General features: G+C 35.8%; 1 protein-coding gene across 5 annotated transcripts in view; it reads right to left on the bottom strand.

Moving 5' to 3' along the window:
- Positions 1-13,004, bottom strand: part of cadm2a (cell adhesion molecule 2a) — a 592,466-nt gene that overhangs the window by 127,568 nt on the left and 451,894 nt on the right. The gene's annotated exons all lie outside the window — the stretch shown is intronic.

The following is a 13,004-nucleotide window of genomic DNA, read 5'->3' as shown; positions in this document are numbered from 1 at the left end:
TTTATTGGAAAAGATGACCTTAAACTGTCTTTACTCAATTAACTTGTGAATGTCAGAGATATAATAGAGCAGAGAAGTCGTGCATGCTTCTGTAGTACTCAGCACTTGTTAATGTTCTGCCCATATTTACAGGGGTTGGACAATGAAACTGAAACACCTGGTTTTAGACCACAATAATTTATTGTCCCGACGGACAGTTCTTGTGGAAACAGAAGAGTTAAGGTGTACATTGAATTCTGCCGTGATTTGAGCAGCTGTGGTTTTATGTTTTTTGGATACAATCCGGGTTAGCACCCGAACATCCCTTTCAGACAGCTTCCTCTTACAGCGCCCACAGTTAATCCTGTTGGATGTGGTTGGTCCTTCTTGGTGGTACGCTGACATTACCCTGGATACCGTGGCTCTTGATACATCACAAAGACTTGCTGTCTTGGTCACAGATGCGCCAGCAAGACGTGCACCAACAATTTGTCCTCTTTTGAACTCTGGTGTGTCACACATAATGTTGTGTGCATTGCAAATATTTTGAGCAAAACTGTGCTCTTACCCTGCTGATTGAACCTTCACACTCTGCTCTTACTGGTGCAATAATGTGCAATTAATGAAGATTGGCCACCAGGCTGCTCCAATTTAGCCATGAAACCTCCCACACTAAAATGTGTACAGGTGTTTCAGTTTCATTGTCCAACCCCTGTAGCATTAAGCTAAGGTTTTTGTAAAACACAGTTTTGGTTTTATTAAAATACTTAACACAACTCACAAAAGCACATACCCAAACTGCAAAACACCTCATATATCCTACAAAATTAAGAACTGCAACTAAAAGTACTTATAGCTTTAGCAAAATCAAACCAATATTGCCCACATTTTGTGAGTATACAATGTGGAAAAACTGTATTTATAATTTTACTTAGTTTGTAGTTTGTAAATTATCGCTTTTTTTCCTACATTGGGCAGGAAAGTATCACAATTTTAATTCTTTGTATGTTCTGTACACATGCAGTATTGACAATTAAACTACTTGACTTGACTACACCTAGCACTCACTCTTCCTCACTCTCTCACTACCCCCACCCCACCCCCACCCCTCACTCTTCCTCACCCTCTCACTACCCCCACCCCACCCCCACCCCTCACTCTTCCTCCCTCTTCCCCTCTCTGCAGCATCTTCCTGTCTTCCACTGTTATTGTAATATATTCCCACCTGTGGTCTATTTATAGTGCTTACTTCCTGATTGAAATGATAACAATCAACCAGAGAGGTGATTGGACAGGTGGCACACCTATTGTCCAATTAGCTCGTGTTGTGTGATTTTGAATGGCAGTGTTTTGAAAGGGTAAACGTGCTGCTTTACGTCAGATTGGTGTGTGTCATGCAGAGAATCGATTTTCAGTATATTTAAAAAAAATTGCTGTTTTGAATTGCAAAATGTGTATGAAGCAGAAAATGTGTTTAGAGTGTTGGAGACTCTCCGACTATCAGTTGAAATAATTTTGCTACACATTTCATTTTAGTGTGTTAGAAATTTGAAAAAAAAAAAAAAAACTGAAAATAGCATTTCAATACTAGGGATAGGAGCTATTTATTTTAATAAAGGTACTATGATATAAAATGTGACACCTGTTATGTTTCATGTACCCTTTTCATGTTTGTGCCAGGTAGCTTTGATGTGCAGAAGCATTAGCTTACATGAAGTAAGCTCAACTGACATTCAACTAACACTGAATTGAATGTCCATTAAATTTAACTTAACCATATGTTGAATGTAAATGATTCGAAATAGAACCTAACCCTACACCTAACCCTAACCTTAACCCTTAATCAACCATAAAATCAAACCCTACACTTAACCCTAACCTTAACCCTTAATCAACCATAAAATCAAACCCTACACTTAACCCTAACCTTAACCCTTAATCAACCCTAAAATCTAACCCTACACCTAACCCTAACCTTAACCCTTAATCAACCATAAAATCAAATCCTACACCTAACCCTAACCTTAACCCTTAATCAACCCTAAAATCTAACCCTACACCTACCCTAACCTTAACCCTTAATCAACCCTAAAATCTAACCCTACACCTAACCCTAACCTTAACCCTTAATCAAACATAAAATCAAACCCTACACTTAACCCTAACCTTAACCCTTAATCAACCATAAAATCAAACCCTACACCTAACCCTAACCTTAACCCTTAATCAAGCCTAAAATCAAACCCTACACCTAACCCTAACATTAACCCTTAATCAACCCTAAAATCAAACCCTACACTTAACCCTAACCTTAACCCTTAATCAACCCTAAAATCTAACCCTTACCCTAACCTTAACCCTTAATCAACCATAAAATCAAATCCTACACCTAACCCTAACCTTAACCCTTAATCAACCATAAAATCAAACCCTTACCCTAACCTTAACCCTTAATCAACCCTAAAATCTAACCCTACACCTAACCCTAACCTTAACCCTTAATCAACCATAAAATCAAACCCTACACCTAACCCTAACCTTAACCCTTAATCAACCCTAAAATCTAACCCTACACCTAACCCTAACCTTAACCTAAACTTAAAATCTAACCCTAAACCCAATCCTAAAATATTAAGATAAGCATTTGGGTTAGAGTTGAATGTAGGGTTATATTTAATAGATAATCGTTTACTTTCACCTTTTAGTTCATTTGCATTTAATAGGCATGTAGTTGAATGTTACTTGAGTGTCAGTTGAGCATCAAAGAGGCCACCAAATGGACCATCCAAGTAAAGTGTTACCCAAAATATAACCCCATTAATTTATTCCAATTGAAATCAAGGTTAGATCTGGAATGCTGCCCTTTAAAAAAGGCTCTGGGTAGTGTACCTCTTGGTGAGAGATCCTTGATTGCTAGATATGCCTTAGACATGCTTCTGCAATGCACACAAAGCCATTTTTTCCACTTGACAGACTTTGAGAGGGGTGCATCTGCATCATTGGACTGAGAGAAGATATATGGCCATTTCAGTGAATTGCCCATCATCAAGACTAGTCTGTCATCCAGCCACCACTGCCTTTTTTTCTACAGTGGTGTCATGATTGAGAAACCTGGACTGGAAAAATACATTCTACAGCAATAAACCCAGGTTCTGATTGAGATATTTGAGGATGAAGGCTGTGGATCAAAAGTATATATTGCCCCAATCTAGGCAGCCATCACATACAGTGTGATGTAGATGACTGTCAGTCACTCCTAGTAGTGATACGAAGCACTAACAGCATCCAACCGGCGTTTTGAGAAGGATAATGCTCACCCACACAAAGCAAGAGTTTCCCAAGAAGGGCGTCACCAAATTGCAAGACTTCTTTCTAGCCTGCACAGTTACTAGATTTAGCCATTTTAATCATTTATGACATGCCAACTTTGGTAGCCGACTTGTAAAGATCTACAGGCCCAGCTGCAACATATGTGGGCAAACGTGCAGCAGGATCTCATACATATATATGGAACCTCTACACCTTCATGCCCATGCCCAACATTTCTTTTGTTGTTTCCTGGCATCAGTGGGCTGCTGGAACTCGAAATCAGTCACATGATCTTAACTTCTGACGTAAGTTCTGACGTCAACGTGTTGCAATGCTTCTTCATTAACTCGTTAACCAGGTGCAGAGCACTTTGGATGTGAGGAAATCTCCGCTAAGTGCAATCGTTCCAAACACTCCAAAATAGCAGTCACACTTACTGCAATCAACACAGCATAATAAGCCTACTGACGCAAACATGCCTGCATCTACCTTACAACCATTCTGAAGAGAAGGGGATATAACATTGGCACAGAAGAGGTAGGGTCATCTTTGGTCTTTAAAACAGACACTTTACATTAATAAGACCCTGCACTGAAAAAAATGATGCGTAAAATTGACTTAAAAAACTTTTGCAACTTTCTGAATTTGCTTTTTTTAAGTAAATTTAATTTCATGTAAATTTAAGCAACTTCAACTCGGTTTCAAGACTTAAATGTTACATAGAGTAAATAAGTGAACTGAACTTCAGTCAATCCTTTCTTTTAATAAACTTTACTTCATTTATTTTTGCTGAATCAATCCTTTCTTTTAGTAAACTTTACTTAATTTCTGCATACAATATTCGCTAATTACAATTACTTCATTTATATAATATTACTCAAATAATTTGTGATACATAATATATTATAATTCCTGAAATTTTATTATTTTTAGTTAAAACACACATATTACACTGTCTCAACACATAGATGACATATAATACATTATTTTTAGTATAATGAAAAAAAAATGATTACATGCCATCCATGTGTTGAGACAGTGAAACTTGGTCTGTTTACAAAATAAATCTTAGAGATTATGTAAATATTTGAATGTGTGTTTTAACCAAAATAATATATAATTATATTGTATAAATGAAGTAATTGTAATTAGGTAATATTGTATGCAGAAATTAAGTAAAGGTTACTAAAAGAAAGGATTGACTGAAGTTCAGTTCACTTATTTACTCTATGTAACATTTAAGTCTTAAACCGAGTTTAAGTTACTTAAATTTACATCAAATTAAATTTACTTATAAAAAAGCAAATGCAGAAAGTTGCAAAGTAAAATTTATGTATCATTTTTTAATGGCCTTTCAATGGAATCTTTTTTAAATGGACTCTTATTTTCTTACAGAGCTGTATACGTACAGGGGTTGGAGAATGAAACTGAAACACCTGGTTTTAGACCAAAATACTTTCTTGTCCTGACGGACAATTCTGGTGGAATCAGGAGAGTTGAGGTGCACATTGAATTCTGCCGTGATCCTCTTACAGCGTCCACAGTTAATCCTGTTGGATGTGGTTCATCCTTCTTGGTGGTATGCTGACATTACACTAATATGCAATTTAGCCATGAAACCTCCAACACTAAAATGACAGGTGTTTCAGTTTCATTGTCGAAAGGAAGATTTGCATGTTGTCCAACAATTCTTAGGATAGTAAAGCCACATTAACTAAAGCCAACAAGCCTTTGGGAATTGCATATAAATGTCATTTTTGCTCCACAGTCTACAGTTTATTAGTATTACAGTGGAGGTTAATGCTAATAACAACAATAATAAATGGCTTTTTGGTCATCCTCATGCTGTATAGACACATACGCATATGTAAGCAAACCTTCTCCATCCCACAAGGAGGTGTTCAGTCATGCCCCTCACTCTGGGGGAGTGTAATTACAGGGCAGGGTATTAGCAGCTTGATGCCGAGTGCAGAGGTGCACATATGAATTAAACGCCGCTTTAGAAAAAGCTGCAGGCGAGGGTGAAGAGTTCAATGCGCGAAAAGCTCCGCTCTGGCCTTCAGAAATGAAACGCGCCGTCTAGATAAAGCAGACACAGGCACTAGGGAACCAGCTGATGGTCAAATGTGTCCCGTTTCACACAGAGAAAAAGAGAAAAAGAAAAGAAAGAAAACATTAGCTCTGCCACTGAGAGCCCGGCTTTCATCTGAGCACAGACAGCAGACATTAACAAGGATAGATAGGTTATCAAAAGGTTAGGCACTCGCAGGCCTCGCAGGCTGCATACTCCACCATGATGCCTCGACACATAACGATTTATTGACACCTGAACAGATGAATACTCGTTCAATATGTTGCTGTTTAGAATTAGGATTAGTCACATGACATGACAGGAGGAATCTGAGGAGGTTTACCAACACGTCTCAACACGATTGCTTCAGGGTGATTTATTGGAACGAGGCCCGAAACACATTGATCACTCAATGACACATAAAAATCAATAGATCTGATTTTACTAATGAGCTCATCTGTTTAACATTAATGCATCGATTAGAGAAATCAAGTATATACTAACTGACTAACTGAGAAATCTGATATACCTGCTGTAGTAGATGTAATGTGCACAGCCAGTCAAATGTTTCAACACAAAAGATAATCATTTGAATTTCTTGTTTCTTGCCCTTTTAACCCTTGTGTGGTGTTCGGGTGTGTGGGACCCGTTTTCATTTTTCATCAAATGATACAACTCAACTCAAAGATCTAACTCAAACTCATTGGCATTGGCTCATTTTTTTGTGAAAAACATATATCAAAACACATTTTCGAAAAACACACACTGTACACCCCCCCCCCCCCCACACAAACACATTTATATTACATACAGTATGTTTGGCCAAGGGCTAATAAACATTGCTTCTTTTGTAAATTTGAAACTAAACAAATTTTCTACTCACATCTTGAGTTTAATTCATTTTCTTTTACATTTTATTAAAAAACTAATAAAAAAAGAGTAGCACTTTTTTAAAGAAATGTAACATAAGAAAGGTAAAGGGCAAATATTAACCATGTAAGCTGTTTATATTGCTTGCAGTTTAGGTGAAGCGAGCATGTGTAAAGCATTTTAATGTAAAATTGCTTAATTTGGCTGAATTAAATACAAGTAACAAAGTAAACGAGTAACAAAAATATGAACAACACACAAGGGTTAATGTGTGTTGAGAGCATCAGTTGTAATGTGGTGAAGAGGTAGAGTTGGTGGTTATATAGTTAATAGCTCTATTCACTGAGTAATGTTTTAATCCATATTATGGCAAGAACTACTCAACAAGTACTCAACAAGTAAAGAAAGATATACATATATATATATATATATATATATATATATATATATATATATATATATATATATATATATATATATTCTAAGAAATGAAGGTCAATGAATCTGTAAAAGAGCTTCATAAAGACCATTACAAACAGTATGATGAAACTGGCACTCATCAGGACCACTCCAGGAGAGGAAGAACAAGAGTTCTAATAAGTTCATCAGAGTTACCAGCCTTAGAAAGTGGTCTCTTTAACACTATTAGTAACTATAAGTTACTACATGATTCCTTATGTGTTCCTTCATAGTCTGGATGACTTCAGTATTCATTTACAATTCAATTTACTTACAAAATTTTTGACTGGTACTAAACACTGATCTAGAAATTGGATTTAGTGTACAGTATACCAATTCAAACATAAGCTGTTGTACAGTAGGACTGCAAAATTAGCTTAAAACTCTGATAAAAAAAGAGATTTCATGTAATTAGGTTTTTTTTTTTTTTTTTTTTTAGCGCATAATAATAACAAAATCTGACGTAGCCTGTGTGCAGAGCTTGTGTGAAAGTAATGTGGAACCAAATTACGTGGACTTCAAACACAAGATCCACCCATAAACCGTAACAATAAAGCAATAATGCTTATTGCTATCTTACGCCCTGTCAAAAGTCTATTTTCATGCCTTGCAGCTGCGCCGTTAAAATAGCGTTGAGCTCAGGAATAAATCTACACTGACGGTGTGATGATCTGTTCAGGTCAATTTCTCGCCAGCAAAAAAAAAAATGTCACACACTCTAATATTTCGTTGGATCGCCTTTAGCTTTGATTGCAGCACACATTCACTGTGGCATTGTTTCGATAAGCTTCTGCAATTACACAAGATTTATTTAAATCCAGTGTTGCTGCATTAATTTTTCACCAAGATCTTGCAGCAACATTGATGATGGTAGAGTCTGACCACTGCACAAAGCAGCTCTTCTCCATCCAGCACATCCCAAAGATTCTCAATGAGCTTAAGGTCTGGACTCTGTGGTGAACTCTCTCTCAATCCATGTGTGAAAATGATGATCTCACGCTTCCTGAATCACTCTTTCACAATTCCAGCCTCAAGAATCCTGACATTGTTATCTTGGAATATGTCAGTGTTCATTAGGGAAGAAAACATTTATTGGTCCAGGAATAACCTGGTCTATATTCAGTATATTCAGGTAGTCAGCTGACCTCATTCTTTCAGCACATAGTGTTGCTGAACCCAGACCTGCAGACCAACTGCAGCAACAACCATCATCCCCACATCATTTACTTACTTACATCCAGGTGGAGACTTTTTTTTTTGGCCAGTCAGTGTATATCAGTATATATCAGTATCAGTGTATACATAAAAATATGACGAAAATTAAATGTTTTTTTATTGTTTTATTTTACTGATTAATGCACTTCAAGTTGTATAACTCGGTGGATATATTTAATATATGGCTACCACTTTAAAATAAGACTACCTTTATGAAGGGTTTAAAAATGGTTTACAATTAAGTTTATTAATGGTTACTAATTAGGTTGTAAATGCCTTAAAAATCATTATTAATTATTAATAATCAGTTATAACAAATACGTAGAAAGGGCAACAGTATAGATGGCTGTGGGTTCACTATTTGGCAAACAACAGGTCATTGTTGCCATTTCTAAGTGTGTGTTATAACTGATTATTAATGATTTTTAAGGCATTTACAACCTAAGTAATAACCATTAATAAACTAATTGTAAACCATTTATAAACCCTTTATAAAGGTAGTCTTATTATAAAGAGGTACCAATATATGTAACTTAATATCCAAATCTTACTCAACTGTAAATACACAGCTAGAAGAATGCCTCAGCAAAGTCACAGATTATAAACATCAAAACGTACCGCAATCAAGTAGGTAAAATGTAAATGTATTTTTTTATCATTATTATGTATAATTAGTTTATAATTTATAATTAAATTAGTTTAGCAGACAAAAGTAAAGTGCTGCAGTGATGTGCCGTGACTACTAACGCACAGTAGTCCTTGTATAAAGACAAACGAGCACCGAATCCTTCTTGAATGTTTAATTAAAAACAATCAATTAAAATGCAAAAGAGATAAAAAAAAAGAATGAGAAGTTTAATGGCCTTTGGGATTCGTAATGAGTGTTTTGAAGGACTAAATCAAAATGTAATTAAAACAGTTTTTTATTCAAAATATAAATCTTCAAAAAAAAAGCATGCATAATTATGTACAGTATTTAATCAGAATTACTTACAATAGATATTCTCTAACTTTATACAGACCAGCTCTAACACTGCTTTAATGTGTATTAGCTGAGACATTTAATTGGGTATAGAATTTGTATATAATGTAATTATAATGTAATTATGTAATTGCACATAAAGACAGTCAGGTGATATGATATACGTAATTGTGAGTAGACCTGAACAGATTTTCAGACCAAAGGTTGAACAGTGGGCTTTATAATTCAGGGATTTCTCGTAATATTGGCCCGTTTCACAACACACTGCACTACAACTCCCAGCATGCACTGCAATGTACTAGGTGCCACCCCCCTCCCCCAATAAGAGCAGTTACACAAAGTTATTTTTCTGATCCTGTTAGCGACTTATTCCCAAAAAGGGAACAGCAGCAAATTTAATGACTTTTGTACAAATCTACAGCTACTTCCCACAGAGGAGAATCACCCAAACTGCCCATCTCTTTTTCTTTCTTTCTCTCTCTCTCTCTCTCTCTCTCTCTCACACACACTTTCTTGTCACAAACTGATGCCAAAGCAAAGAAAATCTACCAGTTGTCTAGAACATACAGTATATACTGTATATGCAGATGTCTATGTTTTGCTGTTTTACCATATTTTGTATTTACACTGTCCAGTTTGGTTAATTTAGCATAATTATTTAAATCAAATACATTTAACTCAACTTTAAAATAAAATTAACTTAATAAAATAAAAACATTATTTCAGTATCGACCTAAAAATGTGAATTAAAAATCGAATTTGAAATTTGTATAGATTTGAATTAAATCTGATTTGATGAGCTTGAAATGGTGTAATTCACACATTTTAATTTTAACTTAAACTTTTTTGCGTTTTGTATGATCAAAAAATGATCAAATTTAAAAAAATCAGATCCATAATATTGAATTGATTTGAATAAATATGCAGCAGTGTGAGTTTACCCGGACTAAAAAAAATGTATGAGATGTAGATTTGAATGTATGGATCTTTTTTTAATTAAAAAAAAAACTGTACGCTATTTTTAAATGTATATTTTTTCAACAGCAAATTTTACCACAAACAAACAAAAAAATAAAAAAATGATCAAATTAGAATGTATGACATAGTCTGTCAAATATTTGAATTTTGAACATTGAATTTTTAATTCAAATGTATAGAATGCAGATTAAAATACTTTTGACAGTACCAGCCATTAAATGTTTTTCTTTATTCACTTATGTAATTTATTTTCTACATTGTAGATTAATATTGAAGACATGAGAAACATAATATTAAATACATAAAACAAAACAGTTTAGTTTAGTCATACTAAACTACTAAACTAAACAAATTAACTAAATACATTTTTGAGGTCGTTTTCATGTCAGCACTATTTAGGTTAAAACAGACTCTGCTTGTTGCAGGTTTTTTTGGTGGTGGGGGGGGGGGTTGTTTTAGCAGGTGTGAAAACAGTAATCACACTCGGGTCTAGAAGAAAACAATTCTACCAAGACTTATGACAAGTTTTGGAGCAATTTGTTTGTGGTGAGAATGTGATCCAGTTTCAATCCGACCCAACTAGCAAATATACTCCTTCTATTTGAGCTATTTGAGCTAAATTGCTGTTCAGGTGCAGTTTAACCTGATTTATTAGTCAAAGTTAACCTCATAACCATACACTAAAACACAAGGCTGGATGGGGTGTGGATGAATCTATGATGCACCAAAATATATGGTGGAAAAATGCAGAAACTAACCATTGAAAGACTGTTTGAGAAAGTGGGAACAGTCAATGGCTCCATTGTTTTTTTTTTGTTTGTTTTTTTTTTGGGCAGAGTGTAGTAAAGTGAACAGTGAACATTCTCGGTGAGCAGTGTTATGTAGTGCTATGTAGTATCTGTAGGCTAACACATATATTTTCATACACGTCAAGACTAAATAAAAATATCACACCACCCTGCACAAAACTAGCACACCCTCATCAGTGTACACATGAACACACAACACACACACACACACACACACCCAGGTTCACTCTCAAATATACCGCCTATGTCTCTCTCTCTATTTCTGCCTCTCTTTCTCTCTCTCTCTCTCTTATTTATTCCTTTGCTGTGTTTTCTCTCTCTAAGTGTCAGCCACAAAGCAAAGTGGGCCAGTGGCATGATTTATGTTGGGGAGCGCTAACAGATTACATTTGATAAATGAGGTAGGATAGCATCCTCATCCCATTTCTCCAGTCGCCGCTGCCGCCTTTTAAAGCATCTACAAGTCCCAGATTGGATTGTTGCCTTTAGTGCGTTTAAAGATTTTAGATCAGATCACAGCTCTAGAGCATCTACAGACTGCAGAGTGGACCACTGCTTTATTTGCAGGCCTTAGATCAGATGATTATCTATGATTCTAGAGGGTCTGCACGTTTTTAAATAGATATTCTACCTTTAAAAGCATCTACAAACATCTGATCTAATGGCCAATATTTGCACCAGATCACCAGAGTAATGGTCATGTAGAAAATCAGCTTTCTTTACTAATATTTACTATATATATATTTAGTATAGTTTGGACACACCTTCTCATTCAATGTGTTTTTTTTATTTTATTTTCATGACTATTTACATTGTAGATTCACACAAAAGGCATCAAAACTATGAATGACCACATGTGGAGTTTTATGTACTTAAGAAAAAAAAAATACTATCTCATCTACTACTGTCCCAGTCATAAACTAAACAAAAAAAAAAAAAGAAAATTAAATTCAATTAATTTCTAAGGCTGTTTTTACACCAGCACTATTTGATCCGGTTAAAACAGACTCTGGTTCGTTTGCACTCTTGTTGCAGTTCTTCTTTTTTTCTTTTTTAGCAGAAGTGAAAACATAAATCAAGTAATCACACTCAGTATATAAGACCCATTGGTAGTTTTGGCAGTGTGGGCAGTGTGTCAACTCCTGCTGGAAAATGAAATCCACATCTCCATAAAAGTTGTCAGTAGCAGAGGAAAACAGGAAGTGCTGTTAGATTTTCCGGGAAAACAAAACTGCACTGACTTTAGACTTGATAATAAAACACAGTGGATCAACACCAGCAGATGACATGTCTCTCCAAACCATCACTGATCATCAGTAAATTTTACATTTCCTTTGGAAGTCAAGGGAGCAGAGTCTGGAGGAAGAGTGGAGAGACACACAGTCCAAGCTGCTTGAGGTCTAGTGTGAAGTTTCCACCAATCAGTGATGGTATGTTTAAGTTAATTGTACATTTTCTATTTTATTTTACTTATTTTACTCTAGGGTGTAAATATTGTTCTCTGCATACTAGTGGAAACTCGCACCCATTTTTTTTTACACACCTGTACACCTTTGATATGACAATAAATCTGATTTAGTTTTGATCGATTTTTCTTCAGATCAGATCACTGTTCTTGAGGGTTATCAAATTCAATGTGTACGTCTTGAGTTTTCGCAAATATCGGATCACAGTTTAGCAGATTCGTAACAGATTAAGAGATTAATAGTCAAATTAAATCAAATCAAATCTATTTGTATAGCGGCTTTTTACAACTGATGTCACAGAGCAGCTTTACAGAAATGTCATCGTAGGACAGAGAATCAGAAAAATATTATACATAAAAAATACAGAATACAGAACCCTAGCGAGCGCAGAGGCAAGGAAAAAGTCCCTCAGAGCTGCAGGAGGAGACCAAGACTCACATTTAAGGGAAGACCATCCAACCACTGATCAAACAGCTTTAAAATTAATTTAAAAAAAGGCATTATACATCCACACACATCCAGTGATGGGATTAACGGCGTTGAGGGTTACGGGGGCGAGTAACACAAAAGCTGGAGCTATGTATTATAGCTAAGTTTTGGGAGTTGATCCACGCCCTCACTCCTCCCACTTCCTTCCCTATTTAAACCGTCACTTCCTCTCTACCTGCTCGTTGAACAACCTCGCACCCACCTCCTCCCCATCTTCCTCCTTCCTTAATTTTATCCTTTTCCTCATGTTTCTCTTCGTGAGAGGGGGGGCTTCGGCTTCACGCTTCACAGCGAAGCTGCCCCGAACTCCATCCCAAATACTCTGAGTTCGCTCCCCCCTCTTTTCTTCTTCTCTGCCCAGTCAAGGGCATGGGTCA

The sequence above is a fragment of the Astyanax mexicanus genome, chromosome 20, assembly GCF_023375975.1.
Source record: "Astyanax mexicanus isolate ESR-SI-001 chromosome 20, AstMex3_surface, whole genome shotgun sequence".
Taxonomy (NCBI): domain Eukaryota; kingdom Metazoa; phylum Chordata; class Actinopteri; order Characiformes; family Acestrorhamphidae; genus Astyanax; species Astyanax mexicanus.
This window is presented reverse-complemented; position numbering and strand designations above follow the sequence as displayed.